Source organism: Microcaecilia unicolor, chromosome 6 (genome assembly GCF_901765095.1).
Source record: "Microcaecilia unicolor chromosome 6, aMicUni1.1, whole genome shotgun sequence".
Classification (NCBI taxonomy): Eukaryota; Metazoa; Chordata; class Amphibia; order Gymnophiona; family Siphonopidae; genus Microcaecilia; species Microcaecilia unicolor.
The window spans coordinates 122,954,501-122,972,773 of NC_044036.1; the positions used below are offsets into that span (position 1 = coordinate 122,954,501).

Sequence of the window (18,273 nt, forward strand, 5' to 3'; positions counted from 1 at the left end):
TGTGGTGGTAAATGTGAGCCCTCCAAAACCCACTGTACCCACATCTAGGTGCCCCCCCTTCACTCGTAAGGGCTATGGTAGTGGTGTACAGTTGTGGGTAGTAGGTTTTGGGGGAGGGTTGGGGGGCTCAGCACACAAGGTAAGGGAGCTATGTACCTGGAAGCAATTTGTGAAGTCCACTGCAGTGCCCCCTAGGGTGCCCGGTTGATGTGCTGGCATGTCAGGGGGACCAGTGCACTACGAATGCTGGCTTCTCCCACGACCAAAGGACTTGCATTTGGTTGTTTCTCAGCTGGGCGTCCTTGGCTTCCACTATCGCCGAAAATCAGAAACGACCAAATCTAGGGACAGCCATCTCTAAGGATGACCTAAATTTCAAGATTTGGGCGTCCCTGACCGTATTATTTAAACAAAAGATGGATGTCCATCTTGTTTCGATAATACGGGTTTCCCCGCCCCTCCACTGGGACGTTTTGCGAGGACATCCTCAGCAAAACTTGGGTGTCCCTTTTGATTATGCACCTCCACGTTACACACTAAAAGGCAACATTTTACATGCTTATGTTTACGCTTGCCTTTTATATGCAATAAGGTTATCAATAGAAATCAAACAAAATAAAACATGGAAAAGAAAATAAGATGATACATTTTTTATTGGACATAATACATTTCTTGATTAGCTTTCGAAGGTTGCCCTTCTTCGTCAGATCGGAAAGAGATGTTGCTTAGTAACAGAATTTGGCCACCTAAATACAGCTATAGAATTCATGCTCAGCACTCATAAAATATATGGCAAATTTGGGCCACCTTTACAGAACTGCCCCCATAAGGTTGGATGTAGTGAATGATGGGAGAGGGTGTGTGTGTGTGAAAACCATGTGTAAAACTTGCCTTTGAAAACCTAGAGCAGAAACCTTTGCAAATTCTTTTGCTCACACTGCCAGAGACCCTAGAGGCAGATCAGGAGAGAAAATACACTCTCCCTGGGAAAAAAAAACCCCAAACCAAAACACCCAGGAAGTCTCCTTTCTACTGAAAATTCTTGGATGGCGGGGGGGGGGGAGGGAAGCAGTGAAGACTGCACATTACTAGTCACTGGGAAGCTGAGTTCAGCAAGTACTGGTCTTCTTGTTGTTAGACAACAGTGCACATGATCAGCAGGAAGTTTCTTATTCCGTGTCTGGCTTTTAAGCAGTCTGATAGTGGGGTCAGAGCGAGGCTTATTCCTAGTGCCAGTGGCTGCGAATGCGATTGGAACGGAAGTGCCTCTTCAGAGCCACTTAGGGAGCCTGTTTACTAAAGGTTTTCTCCCTTTTAGTGTCTATGGAAAAAATGCTTAGTAAATAGAACTCGAAATTGCTTTCCATCAGACTCTGAGCAGGGGACGGAGACGTGGAGAGCCGGCAGAAGACGTGGTGCTGGAAGCAAGCCGGCGAGTACCTTCAGGTAGACGGATTTACTCCCCCCACAGGAATCGGAGGAGCAATTGCCCAGCAGCCAAGGAGAGCGCTGAGTAAGTTGGGGAGTTTTCACTGCAGGGCACCTTAGTTTTGGGGGGGAGAGCTGTAGCTTTTACGTTTCATCTCTAATTCCTGTGTTCTTTCTCGATGGTTACAAATGACAGTTCTTTATTTCTTTTCACGTGTGCTGCTGAAGTGCATAACGTTGTAGCAGCCTCATGGAGTAATTCCATCCATCCATCCATTCATCCCTGCCCTGGCAGCTTGCTGTGTCTTTGTCAGTACGTGCTGATGGTGTGTGGCAATGCCCCCGTCGCCCCCCCCCCCCCCCCCCCATTGCCAAAGTAAAGAAATCAGCAGCCAGAAAGCGTTAAAACAAGTGAAAGTCTTTAACCAGTTCTGATCTTTTAAAAAGTATGATCAGGGTTAAAAAAAAAAAAAAAAGCATTTCACTAAAAATGTTCAGCCTGCTAGTCCTGCAGTATTTCCTGCGATGAAATATTACAGGATGAGATTGTTAGCATGCAGCTGGTGAAATCTGGTTGATCCAGTAATTTCAGTGAAAGTGTTTCGCTGAAGGGTCAGGAAGTTTGCCGACTCGGCTTCTGGAATGCATGGCATTATGCTGGAGTGTTTTCTCATTACGCTGTAATTTAACACTGATTTAAACAGATTTTTAAGTTAGCCTTTGAACATAAAAAATGGTGCTATAAAATTAGCCATCTAGGGTGGTAGCTGTGGAAGGTGGGATGGGAGATTTGGTGATAAGGAAAACCAGCAGCATTCAAGGCAAAAACAGCTGTACAACACCTTGGGCGAATCTCTTCATAAAGTTAATAAATCCCAATAAATAAACAGGTCCTGGCTGCCACACAAATACACAGAACCATCAACAAATACTTATACCCACAGAGAGGGTGGACAGTTTTCAAAAAGTCCAGTCACCTGAATAAATGGCCTGTGTAAACTGTGCTGGTGAAATAAATATGTATATTTGTGCTGGGTTGTTCTGGGAAGGGTAATGTTGGGCAATCGTGATGGTTGAGTTTCATTATCAAAATCTTTGGGGGAAGTAGGACAGAGGACTTGACAGTTAATTGGAAGGCAAGGGTTGAAGCTGAATGTTTGCCTTAAGTTCCTAAGACTCTTATATTAGCCCTGATTGTTATGCAACTATCAGTTTTAAACTAACTGGTCAATATTCAGTTATGGTAGTCAGTGTTTTTTTAAATGCTGACCACTGCGGACAGAATTAGGTCTGGGTATCCAATGTTGGACATATCTGAGCACCAGCATTGAATATTTGGGCCTACCAGAGCTTATATGGTTCCTGGCCAATATTCATCCAGGACCTTCATAAGACACTTAGGGACCTTTTTACTAAGCTTCTGTAAAAGGGGGCTTACGCTAGCATCGGCTCATATTTTTGACGTGCACTGAGGCCCCTTTTACTGCAGCGGATAAAAGGCTGTCCATTTTTCATGAAAAAAAGTGCCGTGCAGTAAGTGAACCACTTACTGCACCGCCATTTCGGTGGGGAGCCCTTACCTCCACCCATTGAGATGGCGTTAAGATCTCCCATGCTAACCCAGTGGTAACCAGGCAGCGCGTGGTGCTGCCCAGTTACTGCCAGTTAAGTTCCAGTACTACAAAAATAAAAAAAAAAATTATTCTCGCTGGGGGTGGGAACTACTGCCAGGCTCCTTCGGTAGTTCTGGATTGGCGCACAGCAAGCTTGTTACTGCTTGCCAGCCCTTTAGTAAAAGGGCCCCTTATGTGGGCCCTGCCTAAATATTGGCCAGGAACCACATAAGTTGAAGCAGGTGCCCTCTCCCTTCCAGATCCCCATCCCCCTCCCTCCCTCCCTCTCCCCTGAAGACAAGTCAAGCCCCCTTAACAGGCCCCTACCACCTACAGGCCCCCCCCAGGTGTATGTGTGATATCACTGGGAGTCAAGGGGTTCCTACAGACAGGAGCAATGCCCACTCCTGCCCGTTGCAGCTCTGGTTTCAAAATGGTCACCATGGCTACTGGCCTCTAGTGGCAGCCTCCCTGTATTTGTGAGTACTGCAAGACTGCCACTTGAGGTCATGGCAGCCATTTTGAGACCAGATCTGTGACTAACAGGGGTGAGTGGGCATTGCTGTTGCTTATAGGACTCCATAGAACAGTAGGGGTATCGCACATGGGCCTAGGAGCTGGGGGGGGGGGGGGAGGGAGGAGCATGGGGAGTGTGGGTCTGGTCAGGGAACTCGACTTGTCATTGGGGGAGGGAGGTTGGGATTGAGGGGAAGGAAGGGGGTAACGGAAATCTCTCAATCAATACTTGGAAGTTAACTGAGTACCGGATGATATTCAGACCAGTGCACGGTTAGTTCAGTGGCTAAAGTTAGGACAGTCTTTTTGCTGTGTTAACTTTAGCCACTTATCAGGTCAGCAGTCTGAATAGTGCTGGTAACAGGTTAAGTACTGGTTCCACACAAGCTCTGGCCCGGCAATAATCAGACAGTGCAGGGGCAGATTGTGCTGATATTCAGAGAGACACTGTCCAGTTAAGTGTCACTGAATATGAGCAGATTATCAAGCACAAGTGATTTAAATTTTTACTTTAATACATGCAGATATCAAATTTAGTGCCCCTTTCACAAACCCTTAGGCTCTCATTTTTGAAGCATATGGAAATCTCAAAAGGCCAAAATGGCCATCCATGTGCTTGAAATGTCCCAATCTGATTTTGCAAAGCAATAAGGATGTCCAACACTATATTATGGCCTAATACCAAGCGCTTATTTTTATTTTTGTTACATTTGTACCCTGCACTTTCCCACTCATGGCAGGCTCAATGCGGCTTACATGGAGCAATGGAGGGTTAAGTGACTTGCCCAGAGTCACAAGGAGCTGCCTGTCCTGGGAATTGAACTCACTTCCTCAGTTCCCCAGGACCAAAGTCCACCACCCTAACCACTAGGCCACTCCTCCACTCTTGTTAGGGCAGAACTGAAATCTGGGTGTTCAGTAAGGATTACCAAAGGGAAATGGGATTTGATATACTGCCTTTCTGAGGTTTTTGCAACTACATTCAAAGCGGTTTACATACATCCAGGTACTTATTTTGTACCAGGGGCAATGGAGGGCTAAGTGACTTGCCCAGAGTCACAAGGAGCTGCAGTGGGAATGGAACTCAGTTCCCCAGGATCAAAGTCCACTGCACTAACCACTAATTAGGCTACTCCTCCACAGTAGGTATTTTTCTGTTCCTGGAAGGCTCACAATTGCAAAATAAAAGGGGGTCTTTTACAAAGGCATGCTAGTGATTAGCATGCGCTAAACGCTAGAGACGCCCATAGGAATATTTATTTATTTATTAGGATTTATTTAGGTCCTCTTTGAAGGAATTCATTCAAGGTGGTGTACAGTAAGAATAGATCAAACATGAGCGATAGGCAGTTATAGCAGGAAAAATATTCAACTAACAGTACAAAGTATGGCATGGTATACTACTTGCAATGTCAACACAATACGTAATAGAACATTATAATTGCTAGTGCAGGGTAAGGCAAAGTTGTAATATATAGATGGGCAAGAAAGTAGGAAGAGTTAGAAAGTTAGGTGACAGATTTGAAGAAAGTTGCACATGAGGTCAGAGAGATGGTTAAATATTATCTCAGGTAGAGTAGGAGTAGATATACTTGTCCCGCTGCAGTATGGGCATCTCTAACGTTTAGTGCACACTTATTTTTAGTGCATGCTAAAAGCGCTGACGTGCCTTTTGTAAAAGGGACCCTTAAAGAGTTAAAGTGGGATTTGATTCCGAGTCCCTTGGTTTACAGTTCACTGCACTAATCGCTAGGCTGGCCCTCTACTTTACATGGATGTTTGTATGGCTGTTTTCTAAGAATGCTGCTACACAGACATTCCCCTGTTCAAAATGTGAACATTTCCGTTTGTAAAATGAATGTTCATGCTGGATGTTTTCAGTGCATAGATGTTTTTCTCGCGTATTTTTGAACAGGCTGTATCCTGTTTGAAAATACATGTTAGATGGATGTCCATTTGGGCCGTCCTCTCAAATATTCTCCTCCATGTGTTCTAATAGGTGTTAGTGTGCTTTCTCGCCACCGCATCTTTAGCAATAAAATGGGCCGTGGTGGCAGATAACAATGCACTATCCATCAGCAAGTGGTAGGCATTAGTAAAAGGGGTTCTTGATCTCGTGTATACTACGAAGACAGTTCTAGAACTGACAGCTTTCGAGAGTATGTGTGGAACAAGTAGTTTCAGAATCATCACTGTTCAAACCGGGGCCGACCTTGGGGGTTGTCAACCAGGGCAATTACCCTGGGCCCCCAAGCAACAGGAGGCCCCATGAGCGCCTCAAACTGAAGGAGGCATACAGAGATGCCAAGGGTGGCCCATCCCAAAGCTGGAGACTTACCACTGCTATGCTGGAGGTTTTTCTCATGGGCCCCAGTCATGTCTAAAACCAGCTCTGGCGGATGTACGTTCCAAAAACTTTTCTTTTAACTGTTGGGTGAAGTTATATGGGGCTCGTTATTGAAACACTCTGAGAGGGTTTATTAGCAACGCTTCAGCTGCAGGTTTCATATGCAATTAGAGGTACAATTAGAATTGTATCCTCTGAGACTCACTGAGAGATCTGATAAACATTGCTCACCTTTTTTTTTTTTTAGAAACAATGTTAATAAATTGAGAGGGACAATCAACATTATTTCTTCTTTCTTTTTTTTTTTAATTAAGATGCTTTGACATGTTCATTCCTTATTTCTGTTTTTTTTTTTATTGTTAATATATTCTGAGAAGCTCAATGGCTTTTATTGTGACTTCTCTGAAAACCTTTAGGGCGTCTTTTACTGAGGCATGCTCACGTTTTTAGTGCGTGCAAAAATGATGGGCGTGCTAAATGTTAGAGACGCCCATAAGAATGCATTGGCATCTCTAACGTTTAGCGCACTCACAGTTTTAGCACACGCTAAAAACGTGATTGCGCCTTAGTAAAAGATGCCCTTACTGCTCTGAGAACCTTTGGACCATCGTCTTTTGGATAGCATTCTCCATTTTTTTCTGATGAGGCACAGTCACTCTTGGCTCACTTCTGTAGTGTTTTTTTTTCATGGATGCACATATATTAAAATATATATAAACACTTTGTCAAGATGCTAGTCATCACTTACTATTCATTTATTCAAAGCTGGTTTCTGTTGGGTTTGATCACACTATCATTGGGGTTTCTCATGTTTAATTATTCTGAAGTACAGCATTGAATCTTGATGGAATACGGATTCAGTACACTTATGTTACAAGTACGTTATACTTATGTGTGGATTGTTTTTGTTATCATTTTTATTTGGCTGTATCTCTGTATGTGTTTATATTATTTTGACAGACCCCTGACATAGAAACATAGCCCGTGTCGGGTCAGAAAATAAAGATTTGTTTGCTGTCCTCAGTTCTGAATTCCCCTGCTGTGTTTTTTTTTTTTGGCCATTCCAAAAACTGACATTTTAATCAGTAAATACGAAATAAAATTCATTTTGTTGTTGTTGTTTGGTCATTTTATTTTCTTGATGATGTTGGCATCTCTCACTCCTCCCCCCCCCCCCCCCCCCCTTCCTCTGGGATCCTTTAAACTTGTCCTTGATTCTCACAGGCAGCAGCAGCAGCACTGAAAACAGGCTGCCTATGGACAGTGCATGTGGCCTTCCTTCTTCCAGTCCTCCCCCTCTTTAAACAGGAAGTAGAATCTGAGGCAGGACCAGTAGAAAGAAGGCCCCACGAACTGCCCACAAGCAGCTTGCTTTCAGCGCTGCGGCTGCTGCTGCTTCCAGTGCCAAGAGCAAGTAGTTGTGGGTAGATGGAAAGAGCAATGCAGGCAGGCAGGCAGGCCTGTTAAGAGGTATACGGTGTAGCAAAATTCTTTGCCTGAGCCCTGACCATCGGTGTGCATGCTGGTTTTATGTTTAATGTTACTTTTCTGTATTTTTCCTACTTTGTTTTGCTAAAACTGAAATAAAATGAAAAGAAATGTCCCTGGGGTTTCTTGCTGGTTCAGTTTGAAATGAAATGAATTTAATTTGAAAAGAAAAGCACATCCCTAACCCAGATTGATTTTCATTGTGATTAACTGTTTCCCCATCACCTTTGGTAAATCTGTAGATTGTACACACCGAGGCAGAGATTGATTATAGCCAAAATGCTCTGGTTTAGACAATACTCATATAAAATGCCAAAATACTAATTAAGGATCTAAGTAAACAGGGGTGTTGCAAACCTGACATGTTGAGCAGATAGTAACAGTGGAGATGAGATTGTAATCTGTGATTATCTAAAAATAGGTTTCTTGCTCACTCTGCAGAGCACGAGTTTCTTCACAGATCTTTTGCCAAATACCTTTTCAGTTTGAAAACTATTCACACTTGTATTTAGCCAGTGGAAAGCTATTACCCACAGCTTGTTTCTTGACCTGTGCTAAACATAGGGTCTGATTTCTCATTGGGCCCCCAGCATGCTTCTGACCCTTCCACCTCCTGTATACATAGCTGTTAAGTGTTTTATGACTTGTGCATAATTACAGCTACTTTCAAAATAAAGGAGGTAAGCACTTCTACCCCATGATCAGAAAGAATTGGATGCTTAAATTTGCATGCAATTATCTCTGATCATAGGTCCGGTAAAGCCCTGTGCTGTTCCAGTGCTATTTTTAAAGCGCTGTTTGGAACAGCATGGGGCTTTTGATCATCTGCCTATCAGTGCCACCAGTGCATACCTAAATCCTTTAAAATATTGGACCCATATCTAATAGTAATAGCAGGAGAATGGAGATATAGAGGCATATTTTCAAAGCATTTAGGCTTACAAATTTTCATAGGTTACTCATTTTCAAAGCATTTAGACTTACAAAGTTCTGTTGGCTACTACGGAACTTTGTAAGTCTAAGTGCTTTAAAAATGAGCCCCATATATTCCAAGCCCTATGAAAGAGAAACAGGTTATTGTATTAAAAATTCATTAGAACGCGATTATTATTTTTTTTTTTTTGGCCATGAAAAGTGATTGTGCTACATGATCTTTTGAAATCACATAGGTCTCTTAAAGAGATCTGCAAATACTTCTTTTTTTGGGTGGGGGAGGGGGGTTTCACCTTTCAGTAGTAGTTCAAGGTGAGTTACTTTCGGGTACAGTAGGTATTTTCCTGTCCTGTAGGGCTAACACTCTAAGGGGTTCTTTTACTAAGCTGTGGCAAAAAGTGGTCATAGCACGTCCTTCCGCGGGTCTTTTTTGTGTGCTGAGGCCACTTTTTGCCACAGCCGGAAATGGCCGGATTTCCAATTTTTCTATTAACGGCCACCTACTAATGGGACACCAAAACACACGGGATTCTCATAAAGTTTCACTATGGAAGGGTTTCAATATGGAAGGAGGAAAAAACCTCAAGGAGCTTGCTGCTGTACGTTATACACTGCAGGAGCAGGACTTCTTCATCATTGGCAAAAAACTTCCTTTGTTTTAAACTGAAGACAATAGAAAAAGACTTAAAAGTACTGAAAGAAATATGAAATTGCTAATCTGCTGTTAGTGATCTATAACCTGTCATTAAAATCGTCCACAGTACCTGAAGCTTGGCAAGTGGCCAAAAATGGGTTTCAGTGGAGATACGGGATATTACAGACTGGGAAGCCTGACTTCAGTGCCGGGCAAAATAGTAGAAACTATTATAAAGAATAAAATTACTGAACACCTAGATAAACATGTTTTAACAGGACAAAGTCAGCACGGGTTCAGCCAAGCGAAGTCATTAATTTACTTCTTTTCTTTGAAGGCATGAATAAACGTGTGGATATAGGTGCATCGGTTGACAAAGCTTTTGACAAAGTCCCTCATGAGAGATTTGAGAAAATAAAAAGTCATAGGATTGGAGGCAAAGTTCTGTTGTGGATTAGGAGCTGGTTAATGGATAGAAAACAGTTAAATGGATTAAATGACCATTTTTCTCAGTGGAGGAGGATGACTAGACGAGCGCCCCAAGAATTTATAAATGATCTAGAAAGGGGAGCAATGAGGGGCCCATTTTCCAGGCTGAGGTAGGGCTATTGTGGACTTGGCACATGGTGATTCAGCCCTATCGCTGGGCTACCGTGTGAACCCAACGGTAGTGCTGACTCGCTGCATGCCATTTCTGGGTTCAAAAAAGTATTTTGAATTTATTTTGTGCCGGGTTGGCACGGGAGCCCATACCATCTCCTAAATTGGAGGAGGTTAGGTCTCCCTTCTGAAATGGCCACGCAGCAAGTGCTACACTTACCGCACCACCATCTCCATTTAAAAAAAAAAAAAAGTCCTTTTACCAGTGGTGTTAAAAGGAGGCCTCGGCACATGGCAAACCCGTGCACCAACGCCACTGCAGGGGTCTTTTATCTGTCTGTTGGTAAAAGGATCCCAAAGTGAGGTAATTAAATTTGCAGATGACACAAAACTATTCAAAGTTGTCAAAACACATGTGGATTATGAAAAATTGCAGGAAGATCTTAGGAAACTGGAAGACTGGGAGATGAAATTTAATATGGACAAATGCAAAGTGATGCATATTAAGAAGAATAATCCAAATCGTAGTCACCTAATGCTGGGGTCCATATTAGGAGTCAGCACTCAAGGAAAAGATCTAGGTGTCATTGTAGACAGTATGCTGAAGTCTTCTGCCCAGTGTGTGGCGGTGACCAAAAAAAAAAAAGCAAAAGGATGCTAGGAATTATTAGGAAAGGGATGCAAAATAAGACCAAGAATATTATAATGCCTCTGTATCTCTCCTTGAGTATTGTGTTCAATTCTGGTCACCGTATTTAAAAAAATGTATAGCAGAATTAGAAAAGGTTCAAAGAAGAGCGACCAAAATGATAAAGGGGATGGAACTCCTCTCATATGAGGAAAGGCTAAAGAGGTTAGGGTTCTTCAGCTTGGAAAAGAGATGGGGGATATGATTGAGGTCTATAAAATCCTGAGTAGTGTAGAACAGGTAAAAGTGAATCGATTTTTCACTCTTTCAAAAACTACAAAGACCAGGGGACTCAGTGAAATTACATGGACATATTTTTAAAACAAATAGGAGGAAATATTTTTCACTCTTTTTGGAATGGGCTTCCTCAGTATGTTAGAACAGAGGAGAATTTTAAGAACTTTAAGATTCTTTTAAAAACGTATTACTTCCACCTAGCTTTTGATATTCTATTGGTAAAGTGTACTAGATGGCCTGAGAAACATGAATTAATGCAGCTTTTTCTCTGGTTTTATGTGATTTGTAGAATTAGATCAGTTGTATGTTCTTGTATGAATGATTAGGTCTGTCCTATCATTTCTGCAGTTCTTTTATTTCATTGGTTGCTGTCTTTTTATGTATTTGTAAACTGCTTAGATCCTGATATTCGCTTGGCAGTATATAACATTTTAATAAACATGAACATAAACATAGTTCAGCTCTGGAACTCGTTACTAGAGGATGTGTTAACAGCAGTTAGTGTATCTAGGTTAAAAAAGGTTTGGACTCAAATGCTCACTGATTCTTTTGTATATTCTTGAAGTTTTGTAGCCATTTGGATTTTGTACTGACTTTTTGTATAAAATTAATAAAATCATTTGAAGTAAGGTTTGGACAAGCTCCTGGAGGAAAAGTCCATAGTCCAGAATAGAGACCTGCACAGGAAAGGGGTTCATGGGAATCCTGCAGGAATCCCCTCCAGGGCTGTGGGGTTCCCGTGGGGATGGAAGCAGCTCCAGACCTTGGCAGTGACCTTGGTTTCTGAGGATATTTCCCATTTGTCATTTATTAGTGTATATTCACTACATTTGACCCTTTGAGATTGGGTTTGGCTGTTTTTCAGTTTTTGCAGCATTAGATTACCTTAGTGTGATTAACAGCCCATACTGTTCATTGACCTTTGGAAGTATAAGCTGCACCTGCACCAGTCTCTCACCCACCAAGTTCTTTGAGTGCCACCTCCTCCTCCTCTTTGCTTTAATAGCGCAGATGTAGAAAGTCTTCCATTAACCTTCTCTGCTCCTGGGCTGATGCACAGGCCTCAGCTCTAACACAGGTATGAGCATCGGCGGTCACCTGACCTATTAATTCGTGCATGTAGTGACCTCTCAGCACACAGTGCCAGCGAATCAGAGACGAGCCTTACATGTGCACACCAGAGTGTTCCAACTTCCATTTCTTCCTTGCCTGCAGTGCTGCGGCTCGAGACTGAGAGAGCCGACCAGAATTATTTTTGTTTTTAGGTACCATTAAATTCTTGCATGAATGGGTGGGGGACAGGTTAAATTCTTGCAGGGACTGATGGGGATGGGTCAGATTCCAGTGGGGACAGATGGGGACGGATATGATTCTATGCAAATCTCTAGTCTAGCATTGAGATAAAAATAGGAAAAGCACTGCTGTCCCTTCAATCGGTAGCATGGAAACTTACTCAGAAGACATGTTTGACAGGTTTGTCCAGCGAGGATATCCTTATTCAGTGGTAAAGCAGGCCTACAAAAGAGCTAGAGATCATTTATTATGTGTCACACCAGATTCCATTGACCGGGTTACTTGTGTCCTCCCATACTCCCTAGCAGCGGACAGAGTTCGATTATCTATTTTGAGACATTGGTCTGTTTTGAGTATTCATTCAAGTTTGCAACCACCTCCTCTGTTTGCCTTCTGTGGGTGGGGGGGGGGGGGGGGGGGGGAGGAACTTGAAGGATTTACTGGTTTCGTCGTACCTGCTGAGTGATTTTGGGATTATCACATCTGGTACAGTGAGAGACCATTTTCCCTGTATTCAATGCAGTGTTTGTTCTATTTCATTTTCAGGCTGTACTGTAATGTTGAACACCCGCCCCACAAGAGTCGGATGAAATGTCAAGATTTTGCTGCTCCCTTAGTGGAACATTGCAAGAAATATCAACATAACTTTGAGCAGCTGAAGTTTGTAGTACTGGGGCAAGTTTTTCAGTCACCATTTGGGGACGATCATATTATTTATTTATTTATATTACATTTTTTTTACCCAACATTAGCCCGAGAGTGACTCAGGTTGAATGTGGCTTACATAACAATTAAATGAATGATACATATTAAAAATTACATAAATATAAAGTACAATAAATAATGCCATAACATTGGCTTAATGATCTATGATATAAACAATGTCAATGGATTCGTTTTTTGGCTACCCTCACTCCTGGGGGGGGGGGGGGGTTATAAAAAATTTCAGATGGTTGATGTTTTTTGTTTTAAAAAATTCTTTTTGCTTCGGTTTGGATTTTTAAATTTTGTTTTCTTGATTTTCTTTGCTTGTTTTGTGTTTTCATTTTATCTTATTAGGTTTTTATGTGGTGTTTCCCTTTTTCTTGTGTTGTCTTATGATGGTGAGTTCACTTGTGCAGTATTGACTCACTGAGGGTATCCCTCATGGCGAATTTGCATGTCTCCATGCGGAGGTTGACATCGTCACGTTGGCGCCGAGTCTTTATTATCTCTTGAGTTTGAGTTGTCAGTGTCTTACTTCAGTTTGCAGCCATGATGGATCAGTAATTGATTGTGAGCAACACACACACACACACACATTTTGTGTATGTAATGTTTTTTTTTTGTCAAGTTTAAATGTTATAGTGGCAGCTGCTACTCATTTTATTAATTTCATTTGTTGCTTTTTACAGCAACTGCTTTTAATCCCCCGAAGCAGGTCATGTAGTCTTTAGGGGCTCTTTAAGAATTTACAGTGCTCTATCTACACCACCACCCCTAAATTCTGCCAGGGTTGCCCAAATTGGCATAATCGAAAGCCGATTTTGGGTGTCATCAACTGCTTTCCGTCGCGGGGTGACCAAAGTTCACAGGGGCGTGTCAGAGGCATAGTGAAGGCGGGACTGGGGCGTGCCTAACACATGGGCATCCTCGACCGATAATGGAAAAAAGAAGGGCATCCCTGACGAGCAATTGGACGACTTTACTTGGTCCATTTTTTTTTACGACCAAGCCTCAAAAAGTTGCCCAAACTGACCAGATGACCACCGGAGAGAATCAGGGATCACCTCCCCTTCCTCCCCCAGTGGTCACCAACCCCAGCCTCAAATGTCATACCCAGCTTCATCACAGCAGTATGCAGGTCCCTGGAGCAGTTTTAGTGGGTGCAGTGCACTTCAGGCAGGCAGACCCAGGCCCATCCCCCCACCTGTTACATTTGTGGTGGTAAATGTGAGCCCTTCAAAACCCACCAGAAACCCACTGTACCCACATCTAGGTGCCCCCTTCTCCCCTTAGGGATACGGTAGTGGTGTACAGTTGTGGGTAGTGGGTTTTGGGGGACTCAGCACACAAGGTAAGGGAGCTATGCACCTGGGAGCAATTTGTGAAGTCCACTGCAGTGCCCCCTAGGGTGCCTGGTTGGTGTCCTGGCATGTCAGGGGGACCAGTGCACTACGAATTTTGGCTCCTCCCACGACCAAATGGCTTGGATTTGGTTGTTTTTGAGATGGGCGTCCTCGGTTACCATTATGGCCGAAAATCGGGATGACCATCTCTAAGGTCGACCTAAATTTCGCAATTTGGGCGTCCCCGACCATATTATTGAAACGAAAGATGGATGCCCATCTTGTTTCGATAATGCGGGTTTCCCCACCCCTTCGCCAGACGTCCTGCGAGGATGTCCTCAGTAAAACTTGGGCGCCCCTTTCGATTATGCCCCTAGTGTTCTTCTACAAGAATTTAGAGCATTTCCATTTTATTATATGGGGGCCCTTTTAGCGCATCTGTAAAATGGCTGCTTTTTCTTTTTTTCCATTAATGGCCACATGTTAATTTCCCAATCAGTGCATGCCCAATACCACTTGAGCCCTTACCATTACCTATTTTGTAGATGGTAAGGGTTCATGCGCTAACCCTGTGGTATTCGGCAGTGCTTGGGAATTTGCCTTTACTAACTGATAAGCACAGGACACGCCTACTCTCCTCCCCCCAAATACGACCCTGCACTAAAAAATATTTTAGCACAGGACAGCCATTCAGATTTTCAGGATATCCACAATGAATATTTCATGAGAGAAATTTGCATGCAGTGGAGGCAGAAATCTCTCATGAATATTCATTGTGGATATTCAATGTGGAGCCCCTAGGACAGGTTTGGAAACCACTGATCTATGCTAGGATGAATCTTCAGATACCTGAATATTAATGTAGATATATGAATATCTGCATGTATACTGGTCTAAAGGATCCGTAAAGATCTGAATTAACCCATAAATTGCTTGGGATTTATCGGATCTTTTTATGATCATTTCTTGCTCACTTCTGTTTCTGTCTCTGCTCCATAAATATTTTTTCACATTATGGTGCTCATTTATGAAGCAGATAAACATCTCAAAATGGCCCCCCCCCCCCCAAAAAAAAAGTCCATCTGCCGAAAACATCCAAATTGCAATTTTGGAAAGGTAGAATTTGGATGTTTTACACTTCAGTTCATTCAGATAGAAAGGGGGTGTGTTGCAGGCATGTTTTGGTCAGGACTAGGATGGATCCAAAATTAGGACATCTTTCAACGATAATGGAACAGAAAGAAACATCCAAGGCAAAAAAGAAGGATGTTTTTATCTAGATTTGTTTCAGTGACGTCCACGGTATAAAAAGGTGCCCTGGTTGAGCAGCTGATTACTGGAGGGATGAAGGCATAACCCTTCTTTCATCTCCCAGTGGTTACTGACCCTCCCCCACCCCCCTAAGAAGTGAAATTTACAGTGGATACCAGGCTGTATGATGGCCTCAGATATTATGGCTATTCCTAATATAGCAGTATGCTAGTGGTCAGTGCGGTGGACTTTGGATAACAGGACCCAAGTGTAACTCTCACTTTTAACTCTTTTTTTTTTTTTTTTTTTATTTCTGCATAAATATGCGAGCCTTCCTGGAACATAGAAATGCCTACTGTACTCAAATTTATAAGACACCTGCAAGCGTGATGGCTATTGTAGTGTTGTACCTTTAGGCAGTGGCGTAGCCACAGGTGGGCTTGGGTGGGCCAGGGCCCACCCATTTATGGGTCAGGCCCACCCAACAGTAGCACATGTTTAGTGGTAACTGGTGGGAATCCCAAGCTCCGCCAGCTGAAGATTTCCCCCTGATGGTAACAAAAAAGCTACTCTCCACGACACCAGCACCTGCGCATGCTCAGTTTTCAGTGCAATACTGCTGCCAAGGTGAAAAGAAGCGTTTTCCCACCAGCTGAGATTTTTTTTTTTTGCAGGGGGGGGGGGGGGGGAACACTTGGTGCCCACCCAATTTTTGCCTAGGCCCACACAAAATCTGTTGTCTGGCTATTCCCCTGCCTTTAGGTATAGTAGGTTTTTATCTGTCCCTGAAGGTCTCTCAATACATAAAAAAGGAATTAAGGTTGGATTTGTAGCTTTGTCCCATTGCTTAACGTCTACTGCACTGACCACTAGGCTGCTCCTCTGCTCTGCAGGGACATCATTGTGGCCATTTTTGTACAACCGATGCCAGACAGACGTTTTTATGCCTGCTTTTTTTGGTGTTTATATTTTGGACATTTCATTTTGGAAAACAGCTGTTCATTTTGGACGTTTTTAGCTTGAGAATGTCCTTCTCGCTTATTTTCAAACAGGAAACCCAGATGTTTTTTCCGTTTAAAAATGGCTGTGAGACATATGCTATTGTTTTTTTATGTTATCAGCCCGACGTCCAAATTCTGATGCGGACGTTCGTTCAAAGATGCCCATCTACGTATTATCCCCTTTTTAAAAATTTGTGATTTTAGCTTCCAATACATTAGAGATGTAAAGAGAGGCTAGGTCAATGTTCAGTTTTTCATTTACTCTATGAAGATGTTCACTCAAAGCCCATTTTAAAGTATTGCACACCTATTTCATATACTTCGGTTAAGAACATAAGAAAAGCCATACTGAGTTAGACCAAGGTCCATCAAAGCCAGCATCCTGTCTCCAATAGTGGCCAGACTGGGTCATAAGTGGGGGAAAATGTGGGGTATAAATGTCAACTTGATTGAATCTTATCTTCCCTATCCCAATACAACATATCTTCTCTATCCCAATACAACATATCTTCTCTATCCCAATACAACATTTTGTACCTATTTCATACCGGATTTGGCGAATGCCTTCACAGTATTATGTAAGCCACATTGAGCCTGCAAATATGTGGGAAAATGTGGGATACAAATGTCACAAATAATAATAAATAAGAACCCAGCAGAGCCCAAAAAGTAGATCAACATTTCTCATAGATCCTTAGCCGTATAAATCTCTCTGCCAGTTAATTCATTTTTAGAAAATACCTTTATTATTTATTTACTTACAAAACCTAATACCTTAACATATCTTTCCTTCATACACACTCATGCACACTCACTTACAAATGCACACTCATACACATCTCTCTATATAAAAGGCAACCCCAACGTTCTGAAGCCTCCACGGAAGTTGAGGCGCCCGAGATATCCGGTGTGCCCTGGAGTGTCTGCACCACCCTCGCGTTAAAACGTCATGATGTCGAGGGCGGAGCTATGACACTCGAGGGCCGAAACGGAAACTGTGGCGAACAAGGCAAGTAGCTCGGAGGGACGGAGGGAGGGGGCCCCTTGCTAGCGCCCGTTTCATTGCGTTCTGAAACGGGCATTTTTTCCTAGTTTCACAATAAAACCTTAATGGAGCAAACCCACTAATACATGTTATATCATAACTGTTCAAAATGCCCAGTAACCTCAGCAGGATATTTGTTCAAAAAGTTCCTCTGATGCTAATACTGCACTGCCCCCACGGGGTGTGCCTGTTGCTTTAATCTTCCATACTGGTCACAGCACTGCACTGCAAGTTCAAAAAGTTCATCTAATTTTAGTGTTCTGGCAATGGATTCCACAGCTTAATTATACATTTCCTTTTTGTAAAACCAGAATTAAAATGAAAAAAACCCAAGGCCTAATCCTATGGGCAGTCACACTAAACCATTCCAATGTCCATGATATATAGGTCAGCAATTTTAAAACACAAAAGAATTTTCCTAATGTAGTATGGATATATTTTGCATTTAAGGGGCAGCGAGGACTTTGTTCCACTGTGCGCTGAAATGCGTTAATGAAGGTGAACATTTTACTTATGTTTAAGCAAAATTTAGCCAAGTCTAAAGAATGTACTTTCTGGCAGCTTTACTTATGGGAACAGCATTTATTAATCAAGGAGATATCGCATCAGACATATACATTTTCTCTTTCCCATTCGTTAACGCATTTCAGCGCACAGTGGAACAACACACAGATTGGTTAGTTTGATTGAAATGGACTGAAATACAAGGCAGTCTTGCAACTGAGCATCAAGTCGATTCATCTTTTGTTATGGCTGCTGAAAAGAGGTCACAGACATGGGAGAATATGATTTCTTCATTAAATATTCACTTTTTATTTGGAAATGAATGCCTAAAAATAGATGAGCATTTCCATTTAGGAAAACAGCAGGGAGATAGTTAAAATCTTTGCATAACTTTGTAGGATTTCATGAATGATGCTGGATTCTCTGTAACAGCTTGGGGAGGCATTTTAGAAAGAATTGAGATGTCCAGATCAGGGTATATCAAGTTCTGTTAGTATTTTAGAACAGGATCTGCTGACATGAGCCAGTTGCATCTAAAATATCAACGGGGTCAGCATGGCAACATAAATGTTTATGTGCTGGAACATAAAACCCTTTTTTTCCCTTGAAGTTGTCAAAGAGTCTGATATTCCTTACTAGTTTTGAAT

At 42.4% G+C, this 18,273-nt stretch overlaps 1 protein-coding gene across 2 annotated transcripts in view; it reads left to right on the forward strand.

Annotated features, from left to right (window-relative positions):
- Window positions 1-1,252: 1,252 nt before the first annotated feature.
- PLA2G4A (phospholipase A2 group IVA) overlaps window positions 1,253-18,273 on the forward strand; it is a 220,353-nt gene continuing 203,332 nt past the window's right edge. The window contains exons 1-2 of one of the 2 annotated variants that reach the window (XM_030207544.1): window positions 1,253-1,513; window positions 6,551-6,555. The gene's annotated coding sequence lies outside the window, so the exon portion shown is untranslated. The remainder of the gene's footprint in view (window positions 1,514-6,550; window positions 6,556-18,273) is intronic. The other variant, XM_030207545.1, reaches the window with a different exon arrangement.